We start from the raw sequence: 15,347 nt of genomic DNA, 5'->3' as shown, positions 1-15,347 counted from the left end.
TTTTTTTCTGTGTGTGTGTGTCTGTTTTTATTTTTTTGTGTGTGTGTGGTTTTTTTTGTGTGTGTATGTGTATTTATTTTTCTGTGTGGGTGTTTTTATTTTTTTGTGTGTGTGTGTTTATTTTTTGTGTGTGTGTGTGTTTATTTTTGTGTGTGTGTTTATGAGTCTTTTTATTTTGTGTGTGTGTGTGCGTGTGTGTTTTTATTTTTGTGTGTGTGTGTTTTTCTTTTTTGTCTGTGTGTGGTTTTTTTTGTGTGTGTGTTTTTGTTTTTTTGTTTGTGTGTGTGTTTTTATTTTTGTGTGTGTGTGTCTTTTTATTTGTGTGTGTGTGAGTGTTTTTGTTTTGTGTGTGTGTGTTTTTTGTGTGTGTGTGTGTTTTTGTGTGTGTCTGTGTTTATTTTGTGTGTGTGTGTTTATTTGTGTGTGTGTGTTTATTTTTGTCTGTGTGTGTGAGTTTATTGCTTTGAGAGTGTGTGTTTATTTTTGTGTGTGTATGTGTGTGTTTATTTTAGTGTGTGTGTCTGTTTATTTTAGTGTGTGTGTGTGTTTATTTTAGTGTGTGTGTCTGTTTATTTTTGTGTGTGTGTGTGTTTATTTTTTAGTGTGTGTGTGTGTTTTTATTTTTTTGTGTGTGTGTGTTTTTATTTTTGTGTGTGTGTGTTTTTATTTTTGTGTGTGTGTGTTTTTCTTTTTTTGTGTGTGTCTGTTTATTTTTGTGTGTGTGTGTGTTTATTTTTTAGTGTGTGTGTGTGTTTTTATTTTTTTGTGTGTGTGTGTTTTTATTTTTGTGTGTGTGTTTTTATTTTTATGTGTGTGTGTTTTTCTTTTTTTGTGCGTGTGTTTTTATTTTTTTGTTTGTGTGTGTGTGTTTTTATATTTGTGTGTGTGTCTTTTTATTTGTGTGTGTGTGTGTTTTTGTTTTTTGTGTGTGTGTGTTTTTTTTTTGTGTGTGTGTGTGTTTATTTTTGTGTGTGTGTTTATGAGTCTTTTTATTTTTGTGTGTGTGTGTGCGTGTGTGTTTTTATTTTTGTGTGTGTGTGTTTTTCTTTTTTGTCTGTGTGTGTTTTTTTTGTGTGTGTGTGTTTTTATTTTTGTGTGTGTGTGTTTTTATTTTTATGTGTGTGTGTTTTTCTTTTTTTGTGTGTGTGTTTTTGTTTTTTTGTTTGTGTGTGTGTTTTTATTTTTGTGTGTGTGTGTCTTTTTATTTGTGTGTGTGTGAGTGTTTTTGTTTTGTGTGTGTGTATTTTTTGTGTGTGTGTGTGTTTTATGTGTGTCTGTGTTTATTTTGTGTGTGTGTGTTTATTTGTGTGTGTGTGTTTATTTTTGTCTGTGTGTGTGAGTTTATTGCTTTGTGTGTGTGTGTTTATTTTTGTGTGTGTATGTGTGTGTTTATTTTAGTGTGTGTGTTTGTTTATTTTTGTGTGTGTGTGTGTTTATTTTAGTGTGTGTGTCTGTTTATTTTTGTGTGTGTGTGTGTTTTTATTTTTTTGTGTGTGTGTGTTTTTATTTTTGTGTGTGTGTGTTTTTATTTTTATGTGTGTGTGTTTTTCTTTTTTTGTGTGTGTGTTTTTATTTTTTTGTTTGTGTGTGTGTGTTTTTATATTTGTGTGTGTGTCTTTTTATTTGTGTGTGTGTGTTTTTGTTTTTTGTGTGTGTGTGTTTTTTATGGGTGTGTGTGTTTTTTTGTGTATGTGTGTTTATTTTATGTCTGTGTGTGTGTCTGTGTGTGTTTTTATTTTTTAGTGTGTGTGTGTGTTTCTTTGTGTGTGTGTGTGTGCATTTATTTTTGTGTGTGCGTGTCTGTGTTTATTTTTTGTGTGTGTGTTTATTTTTGTGATTGTCTGTTTTTTGTGTGTGTGTTTGTTTTTGTGTGTGTGTATATTTATTTTATGGGTGTGTGTGTGTTTTTATTTTTTATTGTGTGTGTGTGTGTTTTTATTTTTTAGTGTGTGTGTGTGTGTTTTTATTTTTGTGTGTGTGTGTGGTTTTTTTTGTGTGTGTGTGCGTGCGTATTTATTTTTGTCTGTTTGTGTGTGGTTTTTTTTGTGCTTGTGTGTGTGTTTATTTGTGCGTGTGTTTGTTTATTTTTGTCTGTGTGTGTGTTTATTGTTTTGTGTGTGTGTTTTTATTATTGTGTGTGTTTATTTTTGTATGTGTGTCTGTTTATTTTTGTGTGTGTGTGTGTTTATTTTTTTTGTGTGTGTGTGTTCATATTTGTGTGTGTGTTTTTATATATTTTTGTGTGTATGTGTATTTTTGTGTTTGTGTGTGTTTATTTTATGTGGGTGTGTGTGTCTGTGTGTCTTTTTATTTTTTAGTGTGTTTGTGTGTGTTTTTATTTTTGTGTGTGTGTGTGTTTTTATTTTTGTGTGTGTGTGTGTTTTTATTTTTGTGTGTGTGTGTGTGTGTTTATTTGTTTGTGTGTGTGTGCGTGTGTTTTTTTATTTTTTGTGTGTGTGTGTGTGTTTTTATCATATTGTGTGTGTGTGTGTTTTCATTTCTGTGTGTGTGTGTTTTTTATTTTTGTGTGTGTGTTTATTTTTTTGTGTGTGTGTGTGTTTATTTTTGTGTGTGTGTGTTTATTTTTTGTGTGTGCGTGTGTGTTTTTATTTTTGTGTGTGTGTGCTTTTGTTTTTGTGTGTTTGTGTGTGTGTTTTTGTGTGTATGTTTTTATTTTTTCTGTGTGTGTGTTTATTTGTTTTGTGTGTGTGTGTTTATTTTTGTGTGTGTGTCTATGTGTCTTTTTATTTTTATGTGTGTGTGTTTTTTTTTTGTGTGTGCGTGTGTGTTTTTATTTGTGTGTGTGTGTGTTTTTCTTTTTTTGGTGTGTGTGTGTGTTTTTTGTGTGTGTGTGTTTTTTTTTTATTGTTTGTGTGTGTGAGTTTTTAATTTTGTGTGTGTGTGTTTTTATTTTTTGTGTGTGTGTGCTTTTGTTTTTGTGTGTTTGTGTGTGTGTTTTTGTGTGTCTGTTTTTATTTTTTTCTGTGTGTGTGTGTCTGTTTTTATTTTTTTGTCTGTGTGTGGTTTTTTTGTGTGTGTGTATGTGTATTTATTTTTCTGTGTGTGTGTTTTTATTTTTTTGTGTGTGTGTGTTTATTATTTATTTGGTGTGAGTGTGTTTATTTTTGTGTGTGTGTTTATGAGTCTTTTTATTTTTGTGTGTGTGTGTGCGTGTGTGTTTTTATTTTTGTGTGTGTTTTTTTCTTTTTTTTTCTGTGTGTGTTTTTTTTGTGTGTGTGTTTTTATTTTTTTGTTTGTGTGTGTGTTTTTATTTTTGTGTGTGTGTCTTTTTATTTGTGTGTGTGTGTGAGTGTTTTTGTTTTGTGTGTGTGTGTGTTTTTTGTGTGTGTGTGTGTGTTTTTTTGTGTATGTGTGTTTTTTTTGTGTGTGTCTGTGTTTATTTTTGTGTGTGTGTTTTTATTAATTTTTGTGTGTGTGTGTGTTTTTGTGTGTGTGTGTTTATTTTGTGTGTATGTGTTTATTTGTGTGTGTGTGTTTATTTTTGTCTGTGTGTGTGAGTTTATTGTTTTGTGTGTGTGTGTTTATTTTTGTGTGTGTATGTGTGTGTTTATTTTTGTGTGTGTGTGTCTGTTAATTTTTGTGTGTGTTTATTTTTTAGTGTGTGTGTGTGTTTTTATTTTTGTGTGTGTGTTTATTTTTTTGTGTGTGTGTATGTGTTTTTATTTTTCTGTGTGTGTGTTTTTATTTTTTGTGTGTGTTTATTTTTTTTTGTGTGTGCGTGTGTGTTTTGATTTGTGTGTGTGTGTGTTTTTCTTTTTTTGGTGTGTGTGTGTTTTCTTTGTGTGTGTGTGTTTTTATTTTTTTGTTTGAGTGTTTGAGTTTTTAATTTTGTGTGTGTGTGTTTTTATTTTTTGTGTGTGTGTGCTTTTGTTTTTGTGTGTTTGTGTGTGTGTGTTTGTGTGTGTGTTTTTATTTATTTCTGTGTGTGTGTGTCTGTTTTTATTTTTTTGTGTGTGTGTGTTTATTTTTTGTGTGTGTGTGTGTGTTTATTTTTGTGTGTGTGTTTATGAGTCTTTTTATTTTTGTGTGTGTGTGTGCGTGTGTGTTTTTATTTTTGTGTGTGTGTGTTTTTCTTTTTTGTCTGTGTGTGTTTTTTTTGTGTGTGTGTGTTTTTGTTTTTTTGTTTGTGTGTGTGTTTTTATTTTTGTGTGTGTGTGTCTTTTTATTTGTGTGTGTGTGTGAGTGTTTTTGTTTTGTGTGTGTGTGTGTTTTTTTTGTGTGTGTGTGTGTTTTTTTGTGTATGTGTTTTTTTTTGTGTGTGTGTGTTTATTTTTGTGTGTGTGTTTTTATTAATTTTTGTGTGTGTGTGTGTTTTTGTGTGTGTGTGTGTTTATTTTGTGTGGGTGTGTTTATTTGTGTGTGTGTGTTTATTTTTGTCTGTGTGTGTGAGTTTATTGTTTTGTGTGTGTGTTTATTTTTGTGTGTGTATGTGTGTGTTTATTTTTGTGTGTGTGTGTCTGTTTATTTGTGTGTGTGTGTGTTTATTTTTTAGTGTGTGTGTGTGTTTTTATTTTTATTGTGTGTGTTTTTATTTTTGTGTGTGTGTTTATTTTTTTTGTGTGTGTATGTGTTTTTATTTTTCTGTGTGTGTGTTTTTATTTTTTGCGTGTGTTTATTTTTTTTTATGTGTGCGTGTGTGTTTTGATTTGTGTGTGTGTGTGTGTTTTTCTTTTTTGGTGTGTGTGTGTTTTTTTTGTGTGTGTGTGTTTATTTTTTTGTTTGTGTGTGTGAGTTTTTAATTTTGTGTGTGTGTGTTTTTATTTTTTGTGTGTGTGTGCTTTTGTTTTTGTGTGTTTGTGTGTGTGTGTTTGTGTGTGTGTTTTTATTTTTTTCTGTGTGTGTGTGTCTGTTTTTATTTTTTTGTGTGTGTGTGGTTTTTTTGTGTGTGTGTATGTGTATTTATTTTTCTGTGTGGGTGTTTTTATTTTTTTGTGTGTGTGTGTTTATTTTTTGTGTGTGTGTGTTTATTTTTGTGTGTGTGTTTTTATTCATTTTTGTGTGTGTGTGTTTTTGTGTGTGTGTGTTTATTTTGTGTATGTGTGTTTATTTGTGTGTGTGTGTTTATTTTTGTCTGTGTGTGTGAGTTTATTGTTTTGTGTGTGTGTTAATTTTTGTGTGTGTATGTGTGTGTTTATTTTTGTGTGTGTGTCTGTTTATTTTTGTGTGTGTGTGTGTTTATTTTTTAGTGTGTGTGTGTGTGTTTATTTTTTTTTGTGTGTGTGTGTTTTTATTTTTGTGTGTGTGTTTATTATTTTGTGTGTATGTATGTGTGTGTTTTTTTTTGTGTGTGTGTTTTTATTATTTTGTGTGTTTGTGTGTTTTCATTTCTATGTCTGTGTGTGCGTGTATTTATTTTTGTGTGTCTTTTTTGTGTGTGTGTGTGTGTGTTTTTATTTTTGTGTGTGTTTTTATTTTTTTGTTTGTGTGTATGAGTTTTTATTTTTGTGTGTGTGTGCTATTGGTTTTGTGTGTTTGTGTGTTTTTATTTTTGTGTGTGTGTTTTTATTTTTTTGTGTGTGTGTTTGTTTATATTTTTTGTGTGTGTGTGCTTTTGTTTTTGTGTGAGTGTGTTTTTGTGTGTGTGTGTTTATTTTTTGTGTGTGTGTTTGTGTGTGTTTATTTTTGTGTGTGTGTGTTTATTTTTGTTTGTGTGTGTTTATTTTTTTGTGCTTGTGTGTATATTTGTGTGTGTGTTTATTTGTGTGTGTGTGTGTTAATTGTTTTGTGTGTGTGTGTTTATTTGTGTGTGTGTGTGTTTTTTGGCGTGTGTGTGTGTTTATTTTTTTTGTGTGTGTGTGTATCTGTGTGTGTGTTTTTATTTTTTAGTGTGTGTGTTTTTATTTTTGTGTGTGTGTGTTTATTTTTTTGTGTGTGTGTATGTGTGTGTTTTTTTTTTGTGTGTGTGTGATTTATTATTTTGTGTGTGTGTGTTTTCATTTTTGTGTGCGTGTTTGTGTGTGATTATTTGTGAGAGTGTGTGTGTTTGTGTGTTTATTTTTGTGTGTGTGTGCGTGTTCATTTTTGTGTGTGTGTTTTTATTTATTTTTGTGTGTGTGTGTGTTTATTTTGTGTGTGTGTGTGTTTATTTTTGTGTGTGTGTGTTTTTTTTGTGTGTGTGTATGTTTATTTTATGTGGGTGTGTGAGTGTGTCTGTGTGTGTTTTTATTTTTTATTGTGTGTGTGTGTTTTTATTTTTGTTTGTGTGTTTATTTTTTCGTGTGTGTGTATGTGTGTGTTTTAATTTTTTTGTGTGTGTGTCTTTATTATTTTGTGTGTGTGTGTGTGTTTTCATTTCTGTGTGTGTGTGTTATTATTTTTGTGTGTGTGATTTTACTTTTGTGTGTATGTGTGTTTTTATTTTTGTGTGTGTGTGTTTTTATTTTTTTGTGTGTGTGCGTGTGTGTGTGTGTTTTTATTTTTTGAGTGTGTCCTTTTGATTTTGTGTGTGTGTGTTTTTGTGTGCGTGTGTTTATTTTTTGTGCGTGTGTTTATTTGTTTGTGTGTGTGTTTTTGTGTGTTTTCACATTTTTGTGCGTGTTTTTTTATTTTATTGTGTGCTTGTGTGTTATTTTATTTTCTGTTTGTGTGTGTGTGTTTTTATATTTTTGTGTGAGTGTGTTTATTTTTTTGTGTGTGTATGTGTTTTTATTTTTCTGTGTGTGTGTTTTTATTTTTGTGTGTGTGTGTGTTTATTTTTTTGTGTGTGTGTGTTTTTAGTGTGTGTGTGTTTATTTTTGTGTGTGTGTTTTTATTTATTTTTGTGTGTGTGTGTTTTTGTGTGTGTGTGTTTAATTTTTGTGTGTGTGTGTGTTTTTTTTGTGTGTGTGTGTGTGTGTGTTTATTTTGTGTGTGTGTGTGTTTATTTTTGTGTGTGTGTGTGTTTTTGTGTGTGTGTGTTTTTGTGTGTGTGTGTGTTTATTTTTTAATGTGTTTGTGTGTGTTTTTATTTTTTTGTGTGTGTGTTTTTATTTTTTGCGTGTGTTTATTTTTTTTTATGTGTGCGTGTGTGTTTTGATTTGTGTGTGTGTGTGTGTTTTTCTTTTTTTGGTGTGTGTGTGTTTTTTTTGTGTGTGTGTGTTTATTTTTTTGTTTGTGTGTGTGAGTTTTTAATTTTGTGTGTGTGTGTTTTTATTTTTTGTGTGTGTGTGCTTTTGTTTTTGTGTGTTTGTGTGTGTGTGTTTGTGTGTGTGTTTTTATTTTTTTCTGTGTGTGTGTGTCTGTTTTTATTTTTTTGTGTGTGTGTGGTTTTTTTGTGTGTGTGTATGTGTATTTATTTTTCTGTGTGGGTGTTTTTATTTTTGTCTGTGTGTGTGAGTTTATTGTTTTGTGTGTGTGTTAATTTTTGTGTGTGTATGTGTGTGTTTATTTTTGTGTGTGTGTCTGTTTATTTTTGTGTGTGTGTGTGTTTATTTTTTAGTGTGTGTGTGTGTTTATTTTTTTGTGTGTGTGTGTGTTTTTATTTTTGTGTGTGTGTTTATTATTTTGTGTGTATGTATGTGTGTGTTTTTTTTTGTGTGTGTGTTTTTATTATTTTGTGTGTTTGTGTGTTTTCATTTCTATGTCTGTGTGTGCGTGTATTTATTTTTGTGTGTCTTTTTTGTGTGTGTGTGTGTGTGTTTTTATTTTTTTGTTTGTGTGTATGAGTTTTTATTTTTGTGTGTGTGTGCTATTGGTTTTGTGTGTTTGTGTGTTTTTATTTTTGTGTGTGTGTTTTTATTTTTTTGTGTGTGTGTTTGTTTATATTTTTTGTGTGTGTGTGCTTTTGTTTTTGTGTGAGTGTGTTTTTGTGTGTGTGTGTTTATTTTGTGTGTGTGTGTTTGTGTGTGTTTATTTTGTGTGTGTGTGTGTTTATTTTTGTTTGTGTGTGTTTATTTTTTTTGTGCTTGTGTGTATATTTGTGTGTGTGTTTATTTGTGTGTGTGTGTGTTAATTGTTTTGTGTGTGTGTGTTTATTTGTGTGTGTGTGTGTTTTTTGGCGTGTGTGTGTGTTTATTTTTTTTGTGTGTGTGTGTATCTGTGTGTGTGTTTTTATTTTTTAGTGTGTGTGTTTTTATTTTTGTGTGTGTGTGTTTATTTATTTTTGTGTGTGTGTGTGTTTATTTTGTGTGTGTGTGTGTTTATTTTTGTGTGTGTGTGTTTTTTTTGTGTGTGTGTATGTTTATTTTATGTGGGTGTGTGAGTGTGTCTGTGTGTGTTTTTATTTTTTATTGTGTGTGTGTGTTTTTATTTTTGTTTGTGTGTTTATTTTTTCGTGTGTGTGTATGTGTGTGTTTTAATTTTTTTGTGTGTGTGTCTTTATTATTTTGTGTGTGTGTGTGTGTTTTCATTTCTGTGTGTGTGTGTTATTATTTTTGTGTGTGTGATTTTACTTTTGTGTGTATGTGTGTTTTTATTTTTGTGTGTGTGTGTTTTTATTTTTTTGTGTGTGTGCGTGTGTGTGTGTGTTTTTATTTTTTGAGTGTGTCCTTTTGTTTTTGTGTGTGTGTGTTTTTGTGTGTGTGTGTTTATTTTGTGTATGTGTGTTTATTTGTGTGTGTGTGTTTATTTTTGTCTGTGTGTGTGAGTTTATTGTTTTGTGTGTGTGTTAATTTTTGTGTGTGTATGTGTGTGTTTATTTTTGTGTGTGTGTCTGTTTATTTTTGTGTGTGTGTGTGTTTATTTTTTAGTGTGTGTGTGTGTTTATTTTTTTGTGTGTGTGTGTGTTTTTATTTTTGTGTGTGTGTTTATTATTTTGTGTGTATGTATGTGTGTGTTTTTTTTTGTGTGTGTGTTTTTATTATTTTGTGTGTTTGTGTGTTTTCATTTCTATGTCTGTGTGTGCGTGTATTTATTTTTGTGTGTCTTTTTTGTGTGTGTGTGTGTGTGTTTTTATTTTTGTGTGTGTTTTTATTTTTTTGTTTGTGTGTATGAGTTTTTATTTTTGTGTGTGTGTGCTATTGGTTTTGTGTGTTTGTGTGTTTTTATTTTTGTGTGTGTGTTTTTATTTTTTTGTGTGTGTGTTTGTTTATATTTTTTGTGTGTGTGTGCTTTTGTTTTTGTGTGAGTGTGTTTTTGTGTGTGTGTGTTTATTTTGTGTGTGTGTGTTTGTGTGTGTTTATTTTGTGTGTGTGTGTGTTTATTTTTGTTTGTGTGTGTTTATTTTTTTTGTGCTTGTGTGTATATTTGTGTGTGTGTTTATTTGTGTGTGTGTGTGTTAATTGTTTTGTGTGTGTGTGTTTATTTGTGTGTGTGTGTGTTTTTTGGCGTGTGTGTGTGTTTATTTTTTTTGTGTGTGTGTGTATCTGTGTGTGTGTTTTTATTTTTTAGTGTGTGTGTTTTTATTTTTGTGTGTGTGTGTTTATTTTTTTGTGTGTGTGTATGTGTGTGTTTTTTTTTTGTGTGTGTGTGATTTATTATTTTGTGTGTGTGTGTTTTCATTTTTGTGTGCGTGTTTGTGTGTGATTATTTGTGAGAGTGTGTGTGTTTGTGTGTTTATTTTTGTGTGTGTGTGCGTGTTCATTTTTGTGTGTGTGTTTTTATTTATTTTTGTGTGTGTGTGTGTTTATTTTGTGTGTGTGTGTGTTTATTTTTGTGTGTGTGTGTTTTTTTTGTGTGTGTGTATGTTTATTTTATGTGGGTGTGTGAGTGTGTCTGTGTGTGTTTTTATTTTTTATTGTGTGTGTGTGTTTTTATTTTTGTTTGTGTGTTTATTTTTTCGTGTGTGTGTATGTGTGTGTTTTAATTTTTTTGTGTGTGTGTCTTTATTATTTTGTGTGTGTGTGTGTGTTTTCATTTCTGTGTGTGTGTGTTATTATTTTTGTGTGTGTGATTTTACTTTTGTGTGTATGTGTGTTTTTATTTTTGTGTGTGTGTGTTTTTATTTTTTTGTGTGTGTGCGTGTGTGTGTGTGTTTTTATTTTTTGAGTGTGTCCTTTTGTTTTTGTGTGTGTGTGTTTTTGTGTGCGTGTGTTTATTTTTTGTGCGTGTGTTTATTTGTTTGTGTGTGTGTTTTTGTGTGTTTTCACATTTTTGTGCGTGTTTTTTTATTTTATTGTGTGCTTGTGTGTTATTTTATTTTCTGTTTGTGTGTGTGTGTTTTTATATTTTTGTGTGAGTGTGTTTATTTTTTGTGTGTGTATGTGTTTTTATTTTTCTGTGTGTGTGTTTTTATTTTTGTGTGTGTGTGTGTTTATTTTTTTGTGTGTGTGTGTTTTTAGTGTGTGTGTGTTTATTTTTGTGTGTGTGTTTTTATTTATTTTTGTGTGTGTGTGTTTTTGTGTGTGTGTGTTTAATTTTTGTGTGTGTGTGTGTTTTTTTTGTGTGTGTGTGTGTGTTTATTTTGTGTGTGTGTGTGTTTATTTTTGTGTGTGTGTGTGTTTTTGTGTGTGTGTGTTTTTGTGTGTGTGTGTGTTTATTTTTTAATGTGTTTGTGTGTGTTTTTATTTTTTTGTGTGTGTGTTTTTATTTTTGTGTGTGTGTGTGTTTATTTTTTGTGTGTGTGTATGTGTGTGTTTTAATTTTTTTTGTGTCTGTGTGTTTTTATTATTTAATGTGTGTGTGTTTTCATTTCTGTGTGTGTGTGTTTTTATTTTTGTGTGTGTGTTTTTACTTTTGTGTGTACCTGTGTTTTTATTTTTGTGGTTGTGTGCGTGTGTGTGTGTGTGTGTTTTTATGTTTTGTGTGTGTGTGCTTTTGTGTGTGTGTGTGCGTGTTTATTTTTGTGTGTGTGTTTTTTTTGTGCGCGTGTGTGTGTGTTTATTTGTGTGCGTGTGTGTTTATTTTTGTCTCTGTGTGTGAGTTTATTGTTTTGTGTGTGTGTGTTTATTTTTGTGTGTGTATGTGTGTGTTTATTTTTGTGTGTGTGTCTGTTTATTTTTGTGTGTGTGTGTGTTCATTTTTTATTGTGTTTGTGTGTTTATTTTTTTTGTGTGTGTGTGTTTTTATTTTTGTGTGTGTGTTTATTTTTTTGTGTGTGTGTATGTGTGTGTTTTTTTTGTGTGTGTGTGTTTTTATTATTTTGTGTGTGTGTGTGTTTTCATTTCTATGTCTGTGTGTGTGTGTGTTTTTATTTTTGTGTGTGTTTTTTTGTCTGTGTGTGTGTTTTTACTTTTGTGTGTGTGTTTATTTTTTGTGTGTGCGTGTGTGTTTTTATTTTTGTGTGTGTGTGCTATTGGTTTTGTGTGTTTGTGTGTTTTTATTTTTGTGTGTGTGTTTTTATTTTTTTGTGTGTGTGTGTGTTTTTATTTTTTGTGTGTGTGTGCTTTTGTTTTTGTGTGAGTGTGTTTTTGTGTGTGTGTGTTTATTTTTTGTGTGTGTGTTTGTGTGAGTTTATTTTTGTGTGTGTGCGTGTTTATTTTTGTTTGTGTGTGTTTATTTTTTTTGTGCGTGTGTGTTTATTTGTGTGTGTGTTTATTTGTGTGTGTGTGTGTTAATTGTTTTGTGTGTGTGTGGTTATTTGTGTGTGTGTGTGTTTTTTGGCGTGTGTGTGTTTATTTTTTGTGTGTGTGTGTGTATCTGTGTGTGTGTGTGTGTGATTTATTATTTTGTGTGTGTGTGTGTTTTCATTTTTGTGTGCGTGTTTGTGTGTGATTATTTGTGAGAGTGTGTGTGTTTGTGTGTTTATTTTTGTGTGTGTGTGCGTGTTTATTTTTGTGTGTGTGTTTTTATTTATTTTTGTGTGTGTGTTTATTTTGTGTGTGTGTGTGTGTTTATTTTTGTGTGTGTGTGTATTTTTTGTGTCTGTGTATGTTTATTTTATGTGGGTGTGTGTGTGTCTGTGTGTGTTTTTATTTTTTATTGTGTGTGTGTGTTTTTATTTTTTTGTGTGTGTGTTTTTATTTTTGTGTGTGTGATTATTTTTTCGTGTGTGTATGTATGTGTGTGTTTTAATTGTTTTGTGTGTGTGTGTTTTTATTATTTTGTGTGTGTGTGTGTGTTTTCATTTCTGTGTGTGTGTGTTATTATTTTTGTGTGTGTGGTTTTACTTTTGTGTGTATGTGTGTTTTTATTTTTGTGTGTGTGTGTTTTTATTTTTTTGTGTGTGTGCGTGTGTGTGTGTGTTTTTATTTTTTGAGTGTGTCCTTTTGCTTTTGTGTGTGTGTGTTTTTGTGTGCGTGTGTTTATTTGTTTGTGTGTGTGTTTTTGTGTGTTTTCACATTTTTGTGCGTGTGTTTTTATTTTATTGTGTGCTTGTGTGTTATTTTATTTTCTGTTTGTGTGTGTGTGTTTTTATATTTTTGTGTGTGTGTGTTTATATTTGTGTGTGTGTGTAAATTTTTGTGTGTGAGTGTTTTTATGTTTTTGTCTGTGTGTGCTTTTGTTTTTGTGTGTGTGTGTGTGTTTGTGTGTGTGTGTGTTTTAAAAGTAAAAACACACACACACAAAATACAAACACACACACACACAAGTGTGTGTTTTTTTATTTTTGTGTGTGTGTGTGTGTTTTTATTTTTGTGTGTGTGTTTTTACTTTTGTGTGTGTGTGTGTTTTTATTTTGTGTGTGTGTGTGTTTTTATTTTTTGTGTGTGTGTTTGTTTTTATTTTTTTATATGCGTGCGTGTGTGTTTTTTTTTTCTGTGTGTGTGTTTTTATTTTTTTTGTGTGTGTGTGCTTTTGTTTTTGTGTGTTTGTGTGTGTGTTTTTGTGTGTGTGTGTTTTTATTTTTTTCTGTGTGTGTGTTCATTTTTTTTGTGTGTGTGTGCGTGTGTGCTTTTATGTTTGTGTGTGTGTGTGTTTATTTTTTGTGTGTATATGTGTTTTTATTTTTCTGTGTGTGTGTTTTTATTTTTGTGTGTGTGTGTGTTTATTTTTTTCTGTGTGTGTGTGTTTATTTTTTTGTGTGTGTGTTTATGTGTCTTTTTATTTTTGTGTTCGTGTGTGCTTGTGTGTTTTTATTTTTGGGTGTGTGCGTGTGTTTTTATTTTTTTGTGTGTGTGTGTTTTTATATGTTTTTTGTGTGTGTGTTTTTTGTGTGTGTGTGTGTGTGTTTTTTGTGTGTGTGTGTTTTTAGTGTGTGTGTGTTTATTTTTGTGTGTGTGTTTTTATTTATTTTTGTGTGTGTGTGTTTTAGTGTGTGTGTTTATTTTTTGTGTGTGTGTGTGTTTTTATTTTTTTTTGTGTGTGTGTGTTTATTTTTGTGTGTGTGTGTGTTTATTTTTGTGTTTGTGTGTGTGTTTTTGTGTGTGTGTGTTTTTATTTTTTTCTGTGTGTGTGTTCATTTTTTTTGTGTGTGTGTGCGTGTGTGCTTTTATGTTTGTGTGTGTGTGTTTATTTTTTTGTGTGTGTATGTGTTTTTATTTTTCTGTGTGTGTGTTTTTATTTTTGTGTGTGTGTGTGTTTATTTTTTTCTGTGTGTGTGTGTTTATTTTTTTGTGTGTGTGTGTATGTGTCTTTTTATTTTTGTGTGCGTGTGTGCTTGTGTGTTTTTATTTTTGGGTGTGTGTGTGTGTGTTTTTATTTTTTTGTGTGTGTGTGTTTTTATTTGTTTTTTGTGTGTGTGTGTGTTTTTAGTGTGTGTGTGTTTATTTTTGTGTGTGTGTTTTTATTTATTTTTGTGTGTGTGTGTTTTTGTGTGTGTGTGTTTATTTTTTGTGTGTGTGTTTTTATTTTTTTGTGTGTGTGTGTTTATTTTGTGTGTGTGTGTGTTTATTTTTGTGTGTGTGTGTGTGTTTTTGTGTGTGTGTGTTTTTGTGTGTGTGTGTGTGTTTATTTTTTAATGTGTTTGTGTGTCTTTTTATTTTTTTGTGTGTGTGTTTTTATTTTTGTGTGTGTGTGTGTTTATTTTTTGTGTGTGTGTATGTGTGTGTTTTTATTTTTTTTGTGTCTGTGTGTTTTTATTATTTTGTGTGTGTGTGTTTTCATTTATGCGTGTGTGTGTGTTTTTATTTTTGTGTGTGTGTTTTTACTTTTGTGTGTATCTGTGTTTTTATTTTTGTGGTTGTGTGCGTGTGTGTGTGTGTGTTTTTATTTTTTGTGTGTGTGTGCTTTTGTGTGTGTGTGTGTTTTTTTTGTGCGCGTGTGTGTGTTTATTTGTGTGTGTGTGTGTTTATTTTTGTCTCTGTGTGTGAGTTTATTGTTTTGTGTGTGTGTGTTTATTTTTGTGTGTGTATGTGTGTGTTTATTTTTGTGTGTGTGTCTGTTTATTTTTGTGTGTGTGTGTGTTCATTTTTTATTGTGTTTGTGTGTTTATTTTTTTTGTGTGTGTGTGTTTTTATTTTTGTGTGTGTGTTTATTTTTTTGTGTGTGTGTATGTGTGTGTGTTTTTTTGTGTGTGTGTGTTTTTATTATTTTGTGTGTGTGTGTGTGTTTTCATTTCTATGTCTGTGTGTGTGTGTTTTTATTTTTGTGTGTGTTTTTTTGTCTGTGTGTGTGTTTTTACTTTTGTGTGTGTGTTTATTTTTTGTGTGTGCGTGTGTGTTTTTATTTTTGTGTGTGTGTGCTATTGGTTTTGTGTGTTTGTGTGTTTTTATTTTTGTGTGTGTGTTTTTATTTTTTTGTGTGTGTGTGTGTTTTTATTTTTTGTGTGTGTGTGCTTTTGTTTTTGTGTGAGTGTGTTTTTGTGTGTGTGTGTTTATTTTTTGTGTGTGTGTTTGTGTGAGTTTATTTTTGTGTGTGTGCGTGTTTATTTTTGTTTGTGTGTGTTTATTTTTTTTGTGCGTGTGTGTTTATTTGTGTGTGTGTTTATTTGTGTGTGTGTGTGTTAATTGTTTTGTGTGTGTGTGGTTATTTGTGTGTGTGTGTGTTTTTTGGCGTGTGTGTGTGTTTATTTTTTGTGTGTGTGTGTGTATCTGTGTGTGTGTGTGTGTGATTTATTATTTTTTGTGTGTGTGTGTTTTCATTTTTGTGTGCGTGTTTGTGTGTGATTATTTGTGAGAGTGTGTGTGTTTGTGTGTTTATTTTTGTGTGTGTGTGCGTGTTTATTTTTGTGTGTGTGTTTTTATTTATTTTTGTGTGTGTGTTTATTTTGTGTGTGTGTGTGTGTTTATTTTTGTGTGTGTGTGTATTTTTTGTGTCTGTGTATGTTTATTTTATGTGGGTGTGTGTGAGTCTGTGTGTGTTTTTATTTTTTATTGTGTGTGTGTGTTTTTATTTTTTTGTGTGTGTGTTTTTATTTTTGTGTGTGTGATTATTTTTTCGTGTGTGTATGTATGTGTGTGTTTTAATTGTTTTGTGTGTGTGTGTTTTTATTATTTTGTGTGTGTGTGTGTGTTTTCATTTCTGTGTGTGTGTGTTATTATTTTTGTGTGTGTGGTTTTACTTTTGTGTGTATGTGTGTTTTTATTTTTGTGTGTGTGTGTTTTTATTTTTTTGTGTGTGTGCGTGTGTGTGTGTGTTTTTATTTTTTGAGT

Source organism: Scyliorhinus torazame, chromosome 25 (genome assembly GCF_047496885.1).
Source record: "Scyliorhinus torazame isolate Kashiwa2021f chromosome 25, sScyTor2.1, whole genome shotgun sequence".
In the NCBI taxonomy this organism is placed as follows: Eukaryota; Metazoa; Chordata; class Chondrichthyes; order Carcharhiniformes; family Scyliorhinidae; genus Scyliorhinus; species Scyliorhinus torazame.
This window is presented reverse-complemented; position numbering follows the sequence as displayed.